The 22,438-nt window shown below is 47.9% G+C and overlaps 1 pseudogene; it reads right to left on the reverse strand.

Annotated features, from left to right (window-relative positions):
* Window positions 1–12,239: 12,239 nt before the first annotated feature.
* On the reverse strand, window positions 12,240–21,946 carry LOC121836485 (annotated as a pseudogene).
* Between the last annotated feature and the right edge of the window lie 492 nt (window positions 21,947–22,438).

A 22,438-nucleotide genomic window follows, 5' to 3' on the forward strand; every position in this document is an offset into this window, starting at 1 on the left:
AATGTTTTACATTATTATTTTAAGGAGATTCTTATTGTTACTAATATAATAATAATTTGCTTAGTATCGTTCTAAAAAATAACAATAAATAAAAAGGAAAAGAGACTCTTGAAGACTGAGCAAGGCAATCGCTATTGCAATCAGCTTCCGTTGGGTGCAGGGGGGTAAAGGTGGGTGAGGAGGAGTGGCAAATCCCGTGCGCCGACACCCGGGGTCCCGAATGAACGATCGCAAAAGAGAGCGACAGAACACGAGAGAAAGAAAGCAATGTTGCTATGGTAAACGCGAAGAGTGAAAACTCTCAGCAATATAAACAGTGATAATTTAACGTTGTAAACTAAATTCTGAGCCATTCCAACGCTTATAAAAAGCAATAAAGTCATTACGCTGCATTAACTTCCCTTCTGTCGAAATCTCGGAAATCTGGTGGTTGCGCAGTTTCGTATTCCTCAACGCGCCCACCCGCGCCGCACCGGCGGAGCCGGGTATAAGGTTTAGTTTAGCGCAACGTTACTAAAACACCCAGTTGGGAAACTCGCCGTCGAAACCTGGGCCGCTGGCGTCCACCGAGACCGAGCTAAATGCGACAACAGCGTCACTCTTTTTCGTTTGTCTGTACTATGGTCAACTCGAGCTTTTTGAAAGCCTGTTTTTTGCGTAAAAACAAACGGAAAAGACTCTTTTTGTATGAAATTTATTGGAGTTTAGTACCAAATGATGGGCGCGTGATGTTTTTATCATCTTTAGTTCGCAAGGTTTTGCGGAACAATTAATATTGTTTTTATAAAACCATGCCTCAGCGGGCCTTTCAGGTAGCGCGTCCCGACCTAGGTGCATTTTAACTTCAATAGTTCACCGCGGCGCGTCCGCCGGGGAGACGGGGGTTGGCTTGTCGTCGGGTTGCGGTCGCTCGTTCGTGTGAAGCGTCTCTAGTTTTGCACGCGCCCAGGGACCTCAATTTATTTGTGGTCCCCGGGGTTCGAAGCCTCCGCCATGTCGACGCCTACGAAGACACAGTGTTTCTCTTTTAATGTTCCGGCGGACACTCCGGTAGATGCCATCATGGACAGCATTCAAGCCGTCGCCGGCGGGGATGGTCTGTCGTACCTGCAACACCACGGTGGAGCAAGGTTCATGGCAGCGGTCAGCACCATGGCCGCCGCACAACGACTTGTAGCGCAAGGTTTCTTGTCGCTGGGTAACGTGGAAGTCCCCCTGGAGCCAGTGGGAGCCCACGTTGTGTTTGTCTCGGTGTACCGCCTTCCCCCGTACGTGTCGGAGGAGGCACTGGTGCAAGTCCTCGCACAGTACGGCAAGGTGAAGGCGATCAACCACGTCACGTTTCGAGACCGCCCGGACGTCAGGACCGGCACCCGGGTGGTCAAGATGGAGATGTCGAAGCCGGTCCCCAACTTCGTCCACATCCAGGGACACCGGGTGATGGTGGACTACCGTGGTCTGCGACGCGTCTGCAGCCGGTGCGGGCTGGAAGGCCACATCGGACCCGCCTGCAAGACCCCACGTTGCGACAGATGTGGCGTTTTTGGGCATGCGACGGCAGGTTCACGGCTCCTTGCCAGCGGTGCGGCCACGGCCACGCGACCACGGACTGCGTCCAGCGAAAGTCGTATGCCGCCGCCGCAAAGCAACCCAGGGAGGACCGTCCACGCACTTCGCAGCGAGTTGTCGACACCGTCTCCGACCCAGCCCCCCAGCTTTCCGGTGACGACTCGGACCCGTCCATCCGCCCGCGGACCCCACCACCTCCCCCTGTTGTCTCGGATTCCGACGCTTTGTCGAACGCCGGAGTTTCCGACAGCCAAGCTTCGGGCGCTCCATCGAACGCGGCCGCCCCTACCGACGGCCAAACTTCGGACATTCCGTGGAACGCGGACGCCAACCCCGGCAGCCAAGCGTCGCGCGTTTCATCGAACGCGGCCAGCAGTCAAGCCTCGCGCGTTCCATCGAACGTGGCCGCTAAACCCGACTGCCAAACCTCAGACGCTTCGTCGAATGCGGCCGCCATCCTCGAATCTCACAGCATTGATTCCGAAGATCTGAGCGACGATTCCGACCGCCTTTTCATCGCTGAGGAAGGCGACGTGACCCCAGGCCAGGGACATCCGCCACCCACGCCAGAGGTTTCGACGACAACGACGTCACGTGAGTCGTCCGCAGAGTCGGCATCTCCCGACGCCGACATGCCGGACGACCGCTCCGATGCCAAACGCGTTTTCTCGCCTGCTAGCGGCGGCTCAGACGCGTCTCCCGCCTCGTCAGCTAAAAAGAAGCGGCTCGGCGCGGACAATTTTGACTACGCGGAATCGCTGGAATTCTAATCGACTGTCCGCCATGTTTTTCTTTTACTTTTTTTTCATGGGCCTACACATTCTGACGTTAAATGTGCAGGGTTTTCGGAATCCGAACAAGCAGCGCGAGGTGATACACTTTGCCCAGTCTAATCACTGCGATCTGCTCTTTTTGCAAGAAACTAATTTTTTTTCTGCCCGGGATGTGGCAGAATTTAAGGCCCGTTTTTCGATTCCTTGTTATTTTTCTCTCGCACCTTCTTGCGCGCGTGGTGTTGGCGTTTTAATATTCCGCACTTCGTTTTTGCGAGGTGCTTTTTCACTGTGCGACCCGGACGGTCGCATCCTTGTGTACAGTTTTTTTATCGGTCATGCCAAGTTTCGGGCTATAAGCGTTTACGCTCCAGTTCGTGGCGGCCACACGCCGGCGAGGGATTTTTTTAGAAGCCTTCTGCAGTATGTGCCCGAGGACGGTTTTTTCTTCCTCTGCGGGGACTTCAACTGTGTAATAGACTCCTCTCGAGACGTTCGCGGGCCTGGTTGCGGGCGGAATACCTCTGACGCTCAGGAGCTGGTTCGGCTTCTCGGGCTGCACAACCTGCGCGATGCCTGGGTCGAACTACACGGCGCTGCGTACGACCCCACGTGGTCGCGGGGCACGTCGTCGAGCCGGCTGGACCGCGTCTATGTCCAGAAACATCTTGCATCGCGTCTCCTCAGCTGCGAGGTGCTTTCCTTTCCATCAGCTGCAGGCTATGTTTCAGATCATCGCCCGGTTTCAGCGGTTTTTGATGTGACGGGTTTTTTGTACCCACGCGGCGACACATGGCGCCTAGATATCTCGCTACTGCGGGACGAACCGTCCATCTCTAGCTTACGACAATCGATTCGGGCGTCACTGACGGCCGTTGCCTTGTCCCCCGCCCAGTGGGACGCGCTGAAGTCTGACTGCCGGTTTTTCGCGACGGCAGCTGGGAAGTCGCTTCGGCGCCGCACGACGGAGGCCCTCAATGAGGTTGTCCGTTGCATTCGCATTGTGCAGCGTGGTGTTGTGCGCACCTCCTTGATGTTTGAGTACCTCGCGGTTCTTCGCGATCGCCATCAACGTCTGTTGAGCATGTCCTCTCGAAGTGCTGTGGCGCAGCGGCTGCGTGACCAGCCGGTGGAAGACCCGGAGGTGCTCCGGTGCCTCCGTGCCACACGCGCCGGTGGGGACGGGTACTCGTACGTTCCCAGTGTACATCTCGCGGACGGTAGCCTTTCGGAGGACCCCCGTGAAATTGGCGCGGTGTTCCGAAATTTATTTTCGTCCCTATTTTGCTCGAACCCCGCCGTAAACATCCCGAATTTCGCCGAGCGGGTTCGCCTTTTTTGCGGAGATCTCCCGGCCTGCCCTGATGATCTCGGCTCCTCTCTGTTCCGTCCTACAACACGCGAGGAACTCTTTGACGTCCTCCGGGCTATGAAAGTCGGGTCTGCCCCAGGCCCCGACGGCTTACCAGCCGAATTTTACGTCACTTTTTGCGATGTCCTCGCGAATCCCCTAGTCCAGCTTGTGAACGGCTTTCTGGAGACAGGCGAAGTTCCACCATCCTTCAGAAGAGGTCGCGTCATCCTCCTCCCAAAGGAGGGTGGCTCTTCATCGGATCCTGCGGCTTGGCGACCTATCACTTTGTTAAACGCAGACTATAAGATAGTAGCGTCTCTACTCGTCTCGCGCCTCCGCACGGTCATGCCCCATGTGGTGAGCCCAGTTCAAACGTGTTCGGTGCCTGGGAGAAACATTTTTTCGTCCCTGTCACTCACACGAGACCTCTTTTCGTACGCGAATTTTACCCATCTGTCGGGGGCCTGTGTCTCCCTCGATCAAGCGAAAGCGTTTGATAGGGTTGAGCATAGTTATCTGTTCGAGGTCCTGAGAGCCTTTCGCTTCCCCGAGACTTTCATTTCGTTACTTCAGTCCCTATACAGCGGACTGACTGGCCATTTGCAAGTCAACGGGTGTCTTCTTCCGCCTTTTCCAGTAAGTAGGGGAGTACGACAGGGCTGCCCGTTGTCTCCCTTACTCTACGTTCTTAGTCTTGATCCGCTTCTCCGACGTCTTGCATCCTGCTCCCGGATTTGTGGCTTTCCGCTGCCCGGCCGGGACTCAGTCGTGGTTAGCGCCTACGCAGACGACGTCAGTTTGTTTGTCCGCAACTCTGACAGTTTTGAGGCTGCTGGACAGCTGTTCTTGGAGTATGGCGCACTCTCTGGGGCTTGTTTAAACACTACCAAGAGCCAGGCTTTGGAGTTTGGAGGCTCCCCTCCCGCTCTACCTGCGGATATCCAGATTGTGAACGAGCTCCGAGTTCTCGGCGTGTTTTTTGACTCTCGTGGAGTGGCACCCCGCACGTGGGAGGTTGTAGCATCCGCCATTGAACGTCAGGTGGCTGTTGCAGGGACCTTTACGCTCTCCCTCCGCGACAGAGCTTACCTAGTAAGAGCTGTTTTTTGTGGGCAACTTTTCTATGTTGCCCACATTGCACTTCCCCCTTCTCGATTCGCTAGCCGCATCACCTCATGTCTCTTCCGGTTTTACTGGAGCAGGGGCACTGAGCTAGTGACAAGGTCGGTGCTCCGCCTTCCCACGTCACTGGGCGGAAGGGGCATGCCCTGCGTCAGCACGGTGTGCCGCCTGCTCTCCCTCGGCACTGTTCTAGGGGTGTTAGATGACACGGATCACCCGGCACGGTCCCTGGCTCTTTATTTTCTAGGGCCCTCGCGCCGAGTGCTTGTTCCTCGCGCGTTGGGCAACCTTTACCCGAGCGCAGAAGCAACGCCACCGTTTTACCAAGCGGTGGTGGCTTGCCAAGAAGAGTTGAGGCGGGCGTTACCAGACCTCGAAGTGCGCGAAGTGCCACCGGCTCGCGTCGTCGAAGAGCTCTGCGTGACCCGGATCACTCGTGAGCAGAGGGATCGGGCGAACGCCTTTCCGTGGACCTGGTTGGTTTCTCGCCGCCTTCCCGGACCTGTGGAGGATTTTGAGTGGCGTCGGGGCTGGGGTGTCCTTCCAACAAGACAACGACTCCACCGCTGGGGCATTGTTCCCGACCCTAAGTGCCCCAACTGTGGACAGGTAGAAACAAACACCCATGTTTTCTTTGATTGTCCCGTTGCGCGCTCATTTTGGCGTTTGGTGCACCATGGCTTCCGGGGTATCGGCATCTGGAACTTTGTGTCAGGCGGTAGGTGCCCCCGCGGGGGCTTCGCCCTGCTCCTGTTGGCAGTCGGCCAACTGGTCCTCTGGCAGAATCGTTGTGCGGCGGTTGGCCAGCAACGACGATCTCGTGCAATGTGGCTAGTCCTCTCTCGACTGCGGGGTACCCTGCTCCGTCACCTAGACTCCGAGCTATTTTGGTTGGGCGAGGAAGAGTTCCTCAGGCGGTGGTCTTGCCGCTACGTCCGGCTGGTCGGTGGTCACATCCACTTGCTTTTCGCGCCTCTCGCACAGGTGTGAGAGGCGTGGGGTGGGGTGAAAGGGGGGGGGGGGGGGGGATATGACGTTAGCCAGCCGAACGCTACGCCTGGCTTACACTGACATTTCTTAGGTAAAGGAGAGAACCCTCCTCGTGTGTGCTGATGAAATGTAAACAGCGGCCATATTTGGTTCGCTAAGTTATGTTTTTTCGTTACCTCCGTCCCTGGATCTTTGTAGCGTACATGTTCCTATTGTATACCGGTGTGATTTACGTCTTGCAGTTTACAGTGTCAATAAACTTTTCTTTAAACCCTGTCAAAGCCAAAAATAGAAGTCACGTGCAGTTTCTCGAGTGGCCGCTGCGGGAGAAATGGTGGCGGTGTGTTCGTCATTAGCTCGGTGTTCGGAGACAGATTGGGGCCATATTTTTAGGGCTGTCTCTATGGGAGTTTCCCAACTGAGTGTTTTAGTAACGTTGGTTTAGCGTTAACGCGAGGCCGTACATCTGCGCGTTATGCAAAAAGAAAGCTTCGAAAGGAACGCGAATATCTTTCCACCGGTAAGTTCGTGGATTGTTGAAGTTCACGAAACTGCTCTGATGATGTAACCGTGTTTGGGACCCCGAGGGTCTGCCTGCATGATCCGCCGCTTGCGGCAGCCAGAATGTATGGGAAAATGGCGGACCTTTTCCTCTAGAGTTAGTATGTATGATCTCTATGGTTGGGTGCGGTTGAATGGTCGTTGAAGTTCCAGAGGCTTTGGAAATCTCCTTTTTTTACGTTTTAGCCGTTTTAGTGGATATTTTAGATATCTTCCTTACGAATACCGTGTTCAAGAATAGCATTTGATGACTGAGAGCTGGGAGACGCTGCGTCTTGCCAACGCCCGTAAGTTCAGAACCGCCCGTGCAAACGCCGGTAAGCAACTTTCTTTTGTTTCTGCGAAGTGGGCTGCTGTTTCAAACTTTGTCGTGTACCGTGTGCTTGCTAAGCTATGCTTGATTCTAACTATGCTTCTTCCCTGTGTTATTTCGTTATTTGAAAAGAGCGTATCTTCTTCAAAACCTGTGGCTCGCTCCGCAATGTAAGAAAGATTCCCGTGCGGCGGAACCGTGGGCATGTTCTGGGCGCCGTCGTGCGGCGCTCGTCCGACGACGCTTGTGCGGAGCGTTCAAGTGCCGTCTGACGGCAGTTCAAGCATTCAGTCGTCGTCCCAAAGTGTTAATCACAGGTCATGCTAGTTCTGACGTCTTGTCCTAACAGCCGCTCGCCACCGATTTGTTTCATAAAGCGGGAGCGAGAAAAACATTACAAGAGCGAGCATGCAGCATGATTTTTTGCGTAAGCTAATGCCTGTGCCGTAGAGACGCGCGGTCGCTTCGTCATAATTCCGAGGGTAAAAGCGCTAAAAACAACGGACACACAACGCCCTGTGTTGTTTGTTTCTTTTACTTGTCCCGTGTTTTTAGAGCTTTTACCCTCGGAAATTAGGTCTCTTCGCGTTTACTGAACCGCACACTTTTTACGTTTACGATTGTGTGATGTAAAAAATAAAAGGAGTTTATATGTCACGTTTTTTAGTAGTGACGAAAGCTTTTACAAAAATCAGAGCAGCTAGAAAAAGCAAACACATGAAAAAAGGCGGAAAAAATTAACTAATGTCAAACCTGAATATTTGATGGAGTTCAAAGACTACCACCGTACCAACTCGCCCGGTTATTCTTTCTGTCAAAGAATAATAGCCAATAGTAATAAACAAATAAATGCCAACTATTAATTGTTTACAAAGTCGTAATTGGCGCAGTGCAGCCCTACGCTACTCTTCTCTTTTGATGATATCAGGTAATGTGTAAATGTATAGGGCAGTTCACAGCAGCATTTATGCCCGACCCATTATATTGAGTTTTTTCTTTATATAAAAGTTATATGAAAAAAAGTGTTCTTCCTAAATTAAGCCGCACCACTGTATGTACAATAGCGTGTAACGTTCATGTATGTTCTCAGCAAAAGAAAAGGATGCATTAAAAACGCCAATCATTTTGTTTCCTCTCTGTTAGAGCTTCTTTCACGTATATGCAAAATGTTGGTGTCTACGTCTAAAAGAGTGGAATTGACATTTCCTGCAGGGCTGGAAGGCCTGACTCAGTTTGGCTAGCAGCTTGAAACCTATGGGAACCTGGGGAACTGAACCACAAGAGTGAGAGTGACACCCGCCTTGCACTTCCTGAACGATGGCACCATGAGGAAGGGGGAGCTGCCCTAAAGTGAATGCAATAGCAGGTGGGTCGTTCCAGTGAACCCCTATACAGATGATACCAAGCAGAAAATTATTAATAAATGTGTTATTAAAAACATGGAATGTGAATGGCACGGACAAGGAGGAGGAGATCAACACAGCGCTGTGTTGTGTTCATACCCTCCGTTCCCATATTCTTCATGATTTCTTTTCAATAATTGGCTACTAACTAGTCCAATCATCAGCACTAGTCAATAAAAGTATGCTGCTATTTATTAGTATGCATTAACACCGTGCTTGCAGTTGGATCCTACAGTCATTTATTAATAAACAAAAACGAGGGTGGAAGCTAGCTAAACAGGCTAAACACATAATTTATTAAAGACGGGTTCTCTGTAGGATGGCACAAACGCAGAGAAGTATCAAACACAGCTGAGTATTAATGGGCAAAAAATGAATAGGCGACCCAAGAAAGAAAACGTAAGGAAAGACATGAAGTCAGTCTTTACAATTTCTCTTCTGCTTGCCACCACTTTACAAAAGAGAATTCCTTCCTGGGCCTTACAGCGTTTTACTGTTCACAACCCCTGACATACCCAAGGACAGTAAACACAAAAAAGTAACCTACTAACATTTGCGTAAATGTGATTGAACAAACAACAGGGAATGCCTTGAGCTTTCAACCTAGGAAATAAAAAAAAAATATGCACAACATCAAGATTTTAAAAAAAAGAACAGACGGACGCATCACACCTGTTTCTAACAAAAATATGGGCCAAGAAACTTCTTCCACTCGATGGCAAAACACAGGGAAGGCACTAATAGATTTCTAGGTTTCATCATTGTTAGTGATTCTTTCAGTATACACTTGTGGTCACTCTTTTTAGTCAAAATTATTTCATGATCATCATTCATTAATTCATCATCACAGTTGCGTTCTTTAAAGGGGTACGAAAACAAAAATTGAAATATTCAAATTTCGTTCGGAAGTGAGTCAAGCATGACGGATAATAACCGTAAATGATAATCGCACGTTTGTATTTTGAACGACTGGCTATATTTTTCGTTCCAAACGGTGCACTCGAGCAAGCGAGAATAGAAGCGAACGGAGAGCGCGATGCGTCATGGGATATCCGGTGCAAACAAAAACAGAAAGAAAAGATTCCCCGCGTTCGTGGAGTAGCAAGGCAGGCGTGGTTATGAGATTTGCCCTTGGTGGCGTTGTCAGCGTTGTGGTGGTGTCAATAGCGTCAGCGCGTTACAACCGAGCCGTTCGAAGTACCCGTGGCGTGACGAGCATGTGGCTGGCCCACGTGGGCTGGCCCAAGGAGCACGTAGCTTCCACAACACTATCAGCTTAGGGCTGAACGGGATGGGGAAAGCAACTTTTGTCGAGTTTTGAGCGACGGGCTAATCTTCTAGGGGGAGAATGGCTGTTTCCGGTTGCACGAACGAGGGTCCGAGAATGAGGGGAGTCCTTCCTTTCCGTCTTCTTGGACCGTTTGGTACAATGCGCGATTTGTGAGTTGAGCCAGGAGGAAGCTAAGAAAGAAAATGTTGAAATTCCAAAGGGCGGCGCTGCTCCGAAGGAATCTGCTACGTCACGACTACGTAGCAAGTTCCTAGGTGTTGCTAGATTACCTCCCAAATAGGCTCCGCATGCATCCACCAGGTGCACATTGAGATATCGTTTATTTAGCTTTAAAATTAGTTTTCTTGTGCCTTTCAACGGAAGACTGGTCTTTTTGAGGTTAGGGTGCAACATGCAACACATTCAAGCTAAAAAATGAGCGCTGAAATTTCGTTTCCCTACCCCTTTAAAGGGATGCTGAACCGAAATTTTGGGTAGAAATTCTTGGTCGCAATGGCATACATAGTATGTCCTTTACTTCTAAATGACGTTGTATTGAGCGAGAAGACGTATAAAATTAAATAAACACGAAAATTAACAATTTTACGCGACCCCTGGTGAGCGTAGTGGAAAGCTCGCTTAGTGACGTACGCATTCTCATTCGCCTCAAAAGACAGACAGAGCCAAGCCAAGCCAGGCGCGAAGCCGGGTTTTCGGGTGGCGTTTGTTATTGTTAGTACCACACGAGCTCTGCCCAATATTTTGGATTTCCGCGACCTCGGCTGGTCGGCGTTGCCTCTTGCGATCTCTTTACTAGCATGGCGACGTATAAAATCGTCGGCAGCAGCAGTAGCAGCAGCCGCAGCAGCAGTTGCAGCAGCAGCACCAGCAGCAATAACCGAAGCGACCGGAGCAGCAGCAGCAGCAGCAGCGAATGCACGGATGGCAGCGACCTACCGACAGACGAGGAACGCGAGCAAGTGCCGAGGAAACGCCATAAAGTTGTACCGTACAGCTGCGATCCCTCCGCGTCGTCCGATGAAAGCGAAGAATCTGCAGCAATGCCACCGCCGCTCTCGCCCGACGTGGCACGTGTGCTACTACGAAACGACGCACGGCGCCTACTCAACACACGTTGGTAAGATCCAAAAACACGCGAACGCGGCGCACGAATTTAGTACATCATCTCGGGTCAGCAAGTGATTGGAGGGTCGCACGAGGTTAGATTGTAATTCTGAAGCGACAGCTCTAGCGTGATTCGGGATCAACTATGGGCGAGACCGGGAGACATTGCCGTTCGTCAACATTTGTCAATGCTAACAGGAGAAGTAGTTCGGGACGACTCTTTAGCGTGTGCTAAAGGGTGGTTCAGCTACGCGTGATCCTCTGTCCCGCATATGGTTGGCGTGGAAGGCAACAGGCGCCCACAGGCGCGGACACTAAGGCGTAAGATGAGAAAAAAAAATATATATATATATATGTACAAACACACAGAGGCCCTAGTGAACTGCACGTCTGCATGCACAGACGACGCCTGTGTGTTTGAGCCAGCACTGACAGGTGGTGCGCGTACAGTTTTTAAACGCCGGTTTCGTGCTCCGGAAAATTCTGGCTGCACCTGTACATATTCGATTACAGCATGTACGGGAATCGACTGCAACAGCCGTAGTGGCAACAGTGTGAAAGCCTCAAGCTAGCTGATAATGCAAGTGTCTAGTGCAGTTTACTAGAAGTATTTTGTCTTGTATAGCACAATAAACAAGAGGCAAACTGTATTTATACTGAACGGCAATAGACAAATTTGCGAATATCACAACTTGCGTTAGATTGACTTTTGCATAAATTAACCAAGTTCTCAACTTCTTCAAACAGGTGCTGCTGCAATTCACGATGTCGCAGCATGCCCACTACAAGAGAGTGTGTGTGCTGCCAGGAACAAGGCAAAGTCAAAGACAAGGCTGGGAACCTAGATTGTGTAACCAGGCACCACCTCTTTGCCTTGTACTGCCTCAACCGGGACGTCCTGGATCTGGAGTACACCAAGCTAAGGGTGTCCCGACCTCTGAGGGTCAGAAATTTGCAACACATGAATGCGTATGTAAATTCATACAATTCCCTTTTATTAGGCATTTCACCAATCATCTCGAAGAACAGCTACACAACAGGAGACACATGCCTTGATGCTACATGTTTACATTGGTTCTCAAAACCTACTGAAATTCAAATGCTTTGCTCAACAAAGACCGTTGAAGACACACAGGTCATGCATGTAAAGCTGCAACGGAAAAAGAGTAGCACAAGTGACCAACGACCGGAGTGGCAAAATCGCGACACGCGGCGCTTTTGTTCCCGAGCGCGCCGATACGAGAGTGCCAGTCATGTTGCATGTTTCAATGCAGGGGGTGGCTGGCAGAAAGTTGAGGGATAAGAGAGCCCTTAAGATGCGGGCTTTAGGATGGGCAGCTTTCTGGCGGCCACCCCCGCGTTGCGACATGGAACACGACTGTCACTCTCGCCATCGGCGCGCTCGGGAACAATAGCGCCGCGTATCGTGATTTTGCCGCTCTGGTCGTCGGTCACTTGTGCTACTCTTTTTCCGTCGCAGCTGTACAGTGGTCAGCAAACTTATTCGGAGGGTACAAACTACGGCTTATCGCCCGACAACGCCATCCTGGTGGCAGCCGAAGAAAAACTATGAATACTTAGGGGTAACAATAAAAAAAAAAGCTTAAGTGGGACGAACATATCAGTAATATTTCGAAAGCTATGCTTCCTACGCAGAAAATTAAAGGGATGCCCCCCCAAATGTCAAACTTTAAGCATATCATTCTCTAGTCTGACCAGTCCTCGAGTACTCAATCGTGTGGGATCCATACTTCATCAGAGACATCACTGGGGTGGAGCGGATCCAGCGTCTTGCTCCTAGGTTGTATCTCATCAGACTATTGGTCATCATCATCCGTAACAAATATGCTCAAGCAGCTGGAACTGAGCCCTCTCCACTTGCGCCATGAAGTCGCCAGGTTAAGATTTCTCTATTTACTATCGCATAACAGTGCTGGCCGACGAAGTGAACAGTAATTATTTCCAGCGCTGCACAGATCAACAAGATTAAACCACTCTAAAGTAATACGCCCATATTTTGCCAGAACCAAACTTTTTCAAAACTCTTTTTTCTTTCAAACACAATTGAACAGTGGAACTTGAGTGTCTGCTAGTGTCACAATTGTTGTAACCCTTTCCTGCTTGGCTCTGCTGCCTGCAGTATCTGCAAATAAATAAAATAAATAAATGACATGGTGGGCAATGGAACAACCCCAGCAAAGGGGGGGGGGGGGGGGGGGGGCCTCGCTCAAGGCTGAAATCGCAGCTGGACTGGCAACAATGCAGCAGTATTGTCGGCGGACTACCTAGTCTCATTGCCATTTGCTCAATACCACCTGCCATGTTTTTCGAACACTGCTACAACGTCATCTTTCTCGTCTAGCAGCCTCCCCTGCTTCGATTGTTGCATTGCCCACGTCGTAGAGCCTTTTTTTTTTTTTTTTCGGTTGCATGTTAATTTTTATTCTGAGGGTAAACGTGCTGCATCGTTCGATCGCCACTACCAGCATCTCAGAGCGACGTCAACGGGAATAAAGGTAGATTACATACGCGCAGAAGAAAGAAGCTCGCCGTGGCTTTCATTCGTATTAGCACCCCTTTGGGCACCTGGTAGTGGCGATCGAACGATGCAGCATGTTCACCCTCATGATGAGGATGACCGTATATTCAAATATACACATCCCAATGAAAATGCAACTAGGAAGACCTGTCTTGTGGTGGTCTCCTGATGTGCAGCATACTTGTTAGTGCATTCCTAGTCATGTGACTAAATCTGATACTCTGTTATGTTATCCTTGCAGCAAGTACAGATACACAGCCTACTGCCAGTTCGTGTGGTGGGTCTATGGCAAACTCGGAAAGGAAAATAGGGTCCCCCTTCCCAGCTGTGTGGTGACCAGGGTGCGGGAGGAGTTCCCGGCTCCAAAAGGCACAGCCTACAAAGGCTTTGCAGAGTGCTGTTCTTGAAGAGCTGCTCACATTCTGCACATTAAAACATCCTATGCGTCTACTTTCCTGTGAGGCACTTGGGATCTACAGATAGAGCTTGGTAAACAATGGGGCTGAAAATATGATTCGACCTGAACAAGTCTGCACTGTGGCACCTATACTCCACTTCACAATAACTTGGCGAACTGTGGAGGCTGCCACCCCGCGACCCAATAAGTGCACCAGAGCAAGGCATGTGATAACACTCTGCGGGCGAGGCCACAAGGGCCTTGTTACCGCCACAGCAACAGCGCCATCTGCAACAAAAAGTAGTTCTAGGCTTCTTTTTATTTAAACAGCAATTGAACTCAGGCACCTCAATATCTAACGAGAAGATATAAAGAATAAATAGTTGCAAATTTACAAGTTCCAATTATATTTAAGTAAAAAAAAAAAGTGATGTCGCAACCCCACCCGCTTCCAATTTTTTTCTCTTGTAGCGCCTGCGATCGGAGCCGTATAATCGGCCATTTCCACTCAAAACGGTGCACTGTCATTAACACCCATCACAGATTCGCGGCTAAATTGAGCGTATGGTTGTCTCATGGACCGTTTGCAAAATGCTCGCTATTCTAGCCGACGGAAATGTTGCTGTGGCGGACTTTCATACGAAGCTGGTTTGTTTCGGAGCAGACAACTCTTGGCTAACAGACGACAGCCTGTTCCTCAGGGCCTTGCGCCTCACATTTGGCGTAGTGACACGAATGCTCCCATGACGTCCGGTTAAGTGCCTTGCTCCGACGCCCGTACTGGGTTGCGGGGCCCCAGCCTCTACAGTTCGCCAAGTTATAGTGGAACGGAGTACAGCATGGCATCTCAGATGCTTATGCTAAGCCCTGTGTTACAGTGAGTGTGCAATAAAGCTATCACTATTTGACATGTCTCACAATTGTATACAAAGACCAAATTTTCTTCTAGCAGGTTAATTAAACAGAAAACAAACAAAAACATCCACAGCATTTGCACTTTACCTAATCCTCAGCAGTTGAAGCGTGAGCGGTGCTTCGCAATCAGGGAGTTCTTGTCGGGGCGTTCGAAGTTGCTCGACAACGGCGGGGGAGCATCTGTGGCGTTGGCCTCTTGCGCTGCTTTGTAGGAGGAGTAGCGCCTGTTTAGGTGCAGCGTCTCCTCCATGAGTTCTCGAACATAAGCTGTAATGGGAGCTGCATGTTAGCAGCTGAGACTCCTGCTTTGTTAGACATGCTCACCATATGTGCAGGGTCCCTTCGTTGGAGCAACAGTTGCTCGCTTTGTCTGTTTGGGTAACTTCAGTGAGTATCGCTTCTTGCCATCTTTCGTGGTGGCTTGCGGATTGTTACCATTTTCATTAAAATGAAGTGCTGCAACGTATGTCCTGAAAAGATCAAGCTCCAGTAAGCGCCTGCAGACATCCGGCAGATTTGCATACCTTGCTTGCATACTCCGATAAGTGAAATGAGTCGACTTGGGAGCAAAATGTATTAGTGTGCTGTGGTAGCACTCGGTCGAGTAGGTCTGCGCCGACGTTGACAAACTTGGCACATCCTTCAGGAGTGGCTTGGCTAGCACAATGGTCTTTAGCTTGTCGTGTGCAGGAAGCCCTGGGTGAAATATAATATTTTACACTCAATCCCACCATTAAAACAATAACTGAAGACATAAGATGCCACCTTTATGCAACCAAATAAAAGATTGGTTACTCCATTAGGATGAATAAAAAAAGTATTATCAGAACAAGCACCCACCTATAAATTAACGGGAAATACTATAGAACTGATTGAAAAATTTATAAGTGCCACGCATCTAAAAACAAATGCTGGCGCAGGATTTTGGCTGTATTCATGTCGGTCAATGCATGGTCACTTCAGATGCTCGGAGATGTGAGAATAACTTGCACCTCTCCTCAGCCAGGTAGGCAGGCAGCCAACATCGTTGTCCTCCCCACCTCAATATATACCAGTATGTGAGAAACACTTCATGTCAAAACTCATTTTACGAATCGAAACTGGATTGAGCTGATTTGTTCATGACCAAGTGGAATAGAAGGAAAAAAAAGCCATGAATAAAGGAAGACATATATAACTCAAACATGTGCTAACTTTCACTTGATTTAGTACAGAAATATTTTTCGTCAGGCACAATTTGTCATCTACTCGGGCTTTACCTATGGGAAGTCAGGAGGCATGCATAAAGATGCCTTTATATTATCCCTTTCTTTTTTGCCATAGGACCTCTGATGAACTTCGCCAAGTGTCACTTTTGTTTGTACAACAATGTGGCCCGCCGAGTTGATAAGGACAGCTATTTGGTGCTCTTGTGCCCTATTATTGAAACAATTTGAACACTGCCGACCTGGTCATAACTTAGTGGCACCTCATACACAACATTCTCGGCACAGGAAGTAAAGTATGTAGCATGCTTCTTAGACCAGTGAAAATGGGTTTGCCTTGTTAACAACTCAGTCTACCGTTGGCTTTGCACAGTTTTTACAAAGTAAAGCAATATCAAGTCGCCCAGCTTCTGGCCCTTGTAGATAACAATACTGACCTGGAGAACAATGTTGTTTTTTCACAAGTACCCCTGTCCAACAGATGCCCCATGGAGCAGTATGGCAGACAGTGTAATAAATACAATATTGTGTATGAAGTAAACCCTACACAAAACGTGTTTATGCACAAGCAGAACATAATAATTTGATCAATCTAAAGAGAGGAAAGAAAACAAATATATTTAGCGCTGTGACAGCGGCGGTGATTGGTTTCTAAAGTGCAGGGGCAGCAAATCGTCCCTTCCTGTGGCAGTGCCTCAGCACTGCAGTAGCACGCTATGAGCACAGGCAAGACGGACGGCACACCTGCTACTTTGTACGACTTTGTTACCAAGGCAAGTGCAACATGAAAGCGAAGTTCATCCTCACTCTCTGAAATCGCGCAACCAGCGAGCGGTGGTAAGAGGAGCGATCCCACTCTAGCCAAGCACACAGTTGGCTCTGAACTTTTGAAAGGACTGTACATTCCAATTGAAATGTTACGGGCAAAGACAGGTATTAACTGTGGCAGGTGAGGTAGCACAGGACGCAAGTAGATGACAAACTGTGCTTGATCTAAAACTTTTCTGAAATGAATCCGTTAAAAACTAACGCAACTGCCCGTCCTATATGCCAGTCTTTCATATGCATGTTTGGGTTGTTTATTTGAGAACTGCTGTGAACTGTGGTTGACCTACCCTCAGAGAGCCACTTTTTCCTGCCCAAGTCTCCGTGTTGACATCTGGGGTAGATAGCGTCAGCGTGCTCGTGCACATCAGCCACATGTGCTACCAGGGACGTCCACTTTGGGAGAATCTCCTCCGGGGCTCCATCGCTCGATTCAGCACACCAGTACAAGTGCTTGACGATAGGTTCCACCCAGTCTTGCAGTGCGCTGAGAGACTTCAGCTTCCCAGCTGTAACTAGGCGTTTTTTGATGCCTAGAAAAGAGGAAACATGTCTCTTGCTAAATGCCAAGCTTAGAGTAAAAGACACTACCAGAAGCACAGTGAACTCTCCTATTTTCAACACCAATTTTTTATATGAACTAGCCCCATTGGCATAGGAATAAAGGTAGGACACCCTTTGTGATCAGTAAAGGTTTTGATTTGGTAACAGTGCGCAAAAAGAAGACCTATACTTGGAAAAATATGGTAATTCTATTGCGAATCGACATGTTTGATTGGCATATAAAGAAGCCTAACATAAAACTGTGACATTCCAAGTGTGTGAGTTTTGTTGCTTAACTTGACTGACAACAGACGGTTCTGCAGACCCTAGATTTGTCTTTACGGACACCCATTTGAGAACCACTGCTTCCTTTGAACATATGGTTCTGTCATTTCGTAAAAATTGGAGGGGTGCTTTATTTCTTATTGTAATTCTCCAAGACAAACAGTTCCATCCACCGGCACCAAAGGATGCCCTGGGATTAACGTTAATGCGGTGGCATATACCAATCACCATAGCACTATTTGCAGCGATACGATTGACCCGAGTCATTTTGTAGCAACTTCTGGGGCAGCCATACGTCCATTATGGAGCAGCAAAAAGTGCTTTTGGGGCACAAGCACACACTTCATTTTTATTCATACCACTGCAAATTTTATGTGTTAAGATTTGTGTGTTGGCATATCCAGCTAAAAAACATGCGTGCTTTGCCTTCGCACTTCTGTGCAACAGTAGGCTTGAGTTCCTAAAAAACGCAGATCTAGCTGTTCAGTCACACATAGAAGCACCAGGCATGGCAACAAGATGGTCATCGATGAAGGACAGTATGGTCTGCTGTGAATCGTCATTAGGTATGAAATAAAATGTAAACCGAATAGTATATTCCACTAACATGTTAGAATAATTGTAGACACACAAATGAATGTTCCATTTAGGTTCTAAAGGTTACTATAAAACAAAAATTATGAATACAGAATAAAAGATACCATCATTAAATTATGAAAATTAACGGAGTCCAAATAAAAATAAACCTATAGAGCAGTTCATATACATTTTCTTGCGAGCATCGTCACTAAGTCCGGAATTTGAATAAGACATTGCCAGAATACTGCAGCCTATCATAAGTAATTGCCGCAGTGTAAATCAGGAATTTCTACTGTAACTAAGAGCTGTTACATTAACACTCATGAAGTTCCTTTTCTTAATATATGCGACACTTACGTGAACGTCCCACTCTAGAGGGATGCTTTCCCTGTAGCACTCCAATGGACTGCGGCAAAGCAAGATGAGCGAATTTACCATACTTACTTTGCTGCAGCTGCTTCAATGCAGTACACAAAAGCGCAGTGAGAAGCACACTCAACAAAGCTAACTTTCACGCCAGTGACTACTAAAAACATGAGATATTGCGAAAATTCCAAGTACTATCAGTGTTTGACACTGACAGAGAGATAAAATAGGATATACCTCATTCGCGGCTAAAATGAAAAGTTCTGAAAATTGTAGTATTAAAGCGAAATCAAATTTTGGTGCAATGTTGGCACCAGTTTCTCACGTTTGAGCTAAATGTAGGAGGATGCAGCAGGTTTAGCCCTTCGGCAAAGCTCGACACAAATGGCGCAGCAATCGTATCACTGTACTTAGAGCAAATTAAATTCTGCAGCGATAAATGCAAGTATGGTTAACTTAGTCATTGTCCATTTGATTGCAACACACTAAGGCTCTCATGTTTATACTAGCAACAGGCAGCACTAGAAGGGGTTTGTAACAGATTACTCTGGATGTTGATGGAGGCGTTATTTGCCAACCCAGAGACCAACAATACTACACCCCTCGGTTGAGAAACTCACCTTGAAACTCGGACTGCTCGCGTCCACCGGGACCGAAGTAAATACGATAACAGCACCACCCTTCAGCGGTGGGTCAAAACATGAGTTAATTTATATTGCTACTGTGAAATGGCACTGCAAGATGGCACCACTTGCCCTTGTGCAACTCGACTTGAACTAAGATGTGAAGATGTGCAGTTCACAGAGTGGCCGCAGCGGGAGAAACGGCGGCGTTGCGATCGCCTCTAGTTCGGTTCTCGAGTATGCATCGAAGCCACTTTTTCAAAGTAGGCTTTTTTTTTGTTTGGCAGTTTCCCAACTGAGTTGTTCTAGTAACGTTGCCAAAGAGGTATGTATGGGTTACCTTTTGCAACATGCCAGCAATCAAACATGTGTCGGATCTGTGGATGGTCTTTGGAGAGGAAAGACTTGATCATGCTGTGCCGGTCTGTTATGATGCTCTCCACAATCAGTCCATTGGCTTCAAAAACCACAAGGGTTCTTTTGAGTCCCTCCAGCTCCATGGCCCAGCTGCCCTTTGTCTCGTTGGACTGCATAAAAATAAAATGTATTGAGCCATCACATTGCAAGTCTAAGCACCCAAGACTGAAGCAGGTAAAGCTGATGAGACCAGATAAAAGACATCTTGAAATGTGTTGTCACATCCATTAAATTTAATTCCCTTGAGAAAATGGGTTCTGATGTTGTGACATACTAACAGCTTTAGAACATGCATAAGAGTGCACTGCACCTGCACTGTTTCGACGTGTAGAACATTGTTTTTTTGGACGTCAATCACGGTGTATGATCCATACTTGGCACAGTGGCCAGGAGAGTCTGAGCGGCCATCAGCAGCAAGCACCAGCTCTCGCCCAGCAGCCTCCTCAAACAGCTGGGTCTGTTGCCTGTTCCACACCTAGCAGTTGCAAGGAAAAACAGATGTTTGTCGGCTCTGTTTATTTGCTAACCATTGCATTGTATACTGCAAGATAGCAAACACATTGTATACTGTAAGATAGCTAACAGCTATCTTACAGTGGTGCAACCACTGGCGCATCGCACCACGTTGGTGCAACCACTGGCACATCGTTAAAAGTAAACAAATTTAAACACATGACCATCAGCCGCAAAGTTAACAAATTGAATCATGAGCAAGATCTTTTAATCTGCAACCTCACATGGAGCTTACATATGAAGTATGCATGTTATTTATGCCAATTATATGCTTGGCTATTAATGTCTAACTTCACATGGAGGTTGCATGAAGTATGCACATTATTTCGAATGCCAATCACATGCTTGTTTATCTGAATTGTAATTTCTCCCAAACCTCCTCAACACTGAAACCTTTTCTTTCTGAAACACTATACCACCCAAACTCAAGTACGCTTTGCCACCTGGGGTTCTAACACAGGGACACTTGCCAGTGCCTTGAAGCTGTACAAAATAGATCCATGGGTTTTATTCTCCCTAATTATCATTACAACTCAGGTGTGCTATGAAACTTGGCTTATCAGTACCTGATCTCTCTTTATGCCCCACCCTTTCTCAGTTGTGTTCATTTCAGAAAATGTATTCTCACAATTCAACCCTAAACACTGAACTTTAAAGACTCACAATTATATTCCACAGGTGAATATAATTCATGCTCAACCCTATGGTGGGTGGTTTTCAGAACCTTGGATGTCTAGGGTCATAAACCCCTATGAAGATCTCTATTGGCAACCGCTACTGCCGCAAAATTGTAACAGACATGTGCCATGTTTATTTTCCCATTCAAAGTAAATAATTGTTATGGTTGAATAAACGCAACCTTTTGTGGCTAGGGCTCTCTATTAATTATGTTCTGCCCTTGCCTCATTGTTATCAATGAATCCCATCAAGGACAATTTTTCTAGGAATGGGAGGTATCTACCGTAGAATACCGCACATCCGCCCATTCCACATTAAGCGCCCATATCCAAATTTTTAAGATCTGAGAAAATATGCACAGTACATTTACATGTAAAATTGATGACCGGAAAAAGCGCCCATTCCCCATTTTATCGTTATTATCTCTATATTTTGAGTGGGCGCTTGCCCGGTATTTTACGGTATATTATTGAGACACAATTTTTTAGGTATTAATAAGGCAAAACTGCACACGGCTGTATCTAATTGTACTGTATCTTCAAACCTTTTGAAGTTTGTCATTCATAAAACATGGTAGTACGATGCTTTCAGTCGCGAAAGCATATATAAAACTCCCTTCACACAATCGCGTTTCCACTGTGACACTGTGCTAGGTTCAGATGCATTCATTGTAAGAGGATTACAATAATTATAAAATGGATGCATCCAACTACAGCACAGTGCAAGACATCACCCAAACGCACCTGCAAGAGGGTTTTAAACGAATATATTCACTATACAAGTGCCATTACGTTAGCCCAGGAGCCAAACGTGTTTGGCTCCAGGGGGAATGTCGAGATGGTAGAGACAGATTCTGACGTCTATGTGGCCACAATCTGCAATGAACAGCTAGGTACTCGCTTGGACCCATGAGAGAAAACCCAGTCTAGAAGTAAATGACAGCTCCAAATATATCATACCCGTCTAATGGCTGGCAAAAGAAAGGAGGACTGGATGTTGAAGTATGTCCTGTACGAGAAGCAGGGCACACCCATTTTGTTGAGGAGCCTCAGGACTTTTTTCACCACGCTTCCGGAGAACAGGGTGGCTGCGGCGAGCAGTATGCTCCCCAGAGGCCTCCTGTGCACACATGGCTGGCTACTCCAGACAAGCTCATGGCCATTAGCGCAAGTGCGGTACACAAAAAGACAAGTCCCCTTGACTTTCTTCCTTGAGGTGCGCATGAGGGCAGTGCACTTTGGGCACCTCATCAGGAGCTCGTCCAGACAGGACTCAAAAGTGATAAACTTTCGTTCAGAGATGTAGTCCACAACACCACCACTGGTGCTTGTATTGTCCTGACAAGCTGTGTTGACGTGGTCATCCCTGGTAATCAGAATAGAAAAAGAAACAATGATTGTAAAATAACCTCACTCCTAAAGATGGGCAGAAGGATGGTTCAATTTGTTCATATCATATTGGTAACACCCCAAAGCATAACACACAAATACAGAAATAAAAATAGAAGGTGAGTGTCACCCTTGCCACTGAAGAGAATGTGCAGCTGGCAGATACCCACCTTAGGCTGTTGTCCGACAACATCATCCGAAAGCTGGCGTCGGAGGGGCGGTAGCTGACGTCTGCTTCTACATGTTTCGATTGAAGCTCTTTTAGGGAGTCCCCATCCACATCTTCCAAGTCGTCTTGGAAGTCGTCTTCCTCAACAACTGTCGGTGGCTCTGGTGGTTGAGGCGGCTCTGGTGGCACTAGCGGCAGCGATGGTGATGTTAGAAATTGCTTTTGCCCGTCAGGCAACGTCCAGTCTAATTGAGCCTGGGGGACGTGGTTCGGTGATGAACACTGTGGTGTCACGACGACAGGATTTGTCTGAGTGTGCCTGGATGAAGTTTCAGGGGTAACTTGTATGCCTGTAAGTGTTATTATAATGTATTACAACAAAATTGACAACATTTGTGGAAGAGCAACGCTATATGCACAACATTAGCCGGCTTAATTGTAAGTTGGTTTAGAAGAAATGTAGCGATCACACCGAACAGGAATTAATTTTTCATGCTGAATGACGGGACATCAAAT

This window comes from Ixodes scapularis, unplaced genomic scaffold (genome assembly GCF_016920785.2).
Source record: "Ixodes scapularis isolate PalLabHiFi unplaced genomic scaffold, ASM1692078v2 PGA_scaffold2__306_contigs__length_199485367, whole genome shotgun sequence".
In the NCBI taxonomy this organism is placed as follows: Eukaryota; Metazoa; Arthropoda; class Arachnida; order Ixodida; family Ixodidae; genus Ixodes; species Ixodes scapularis.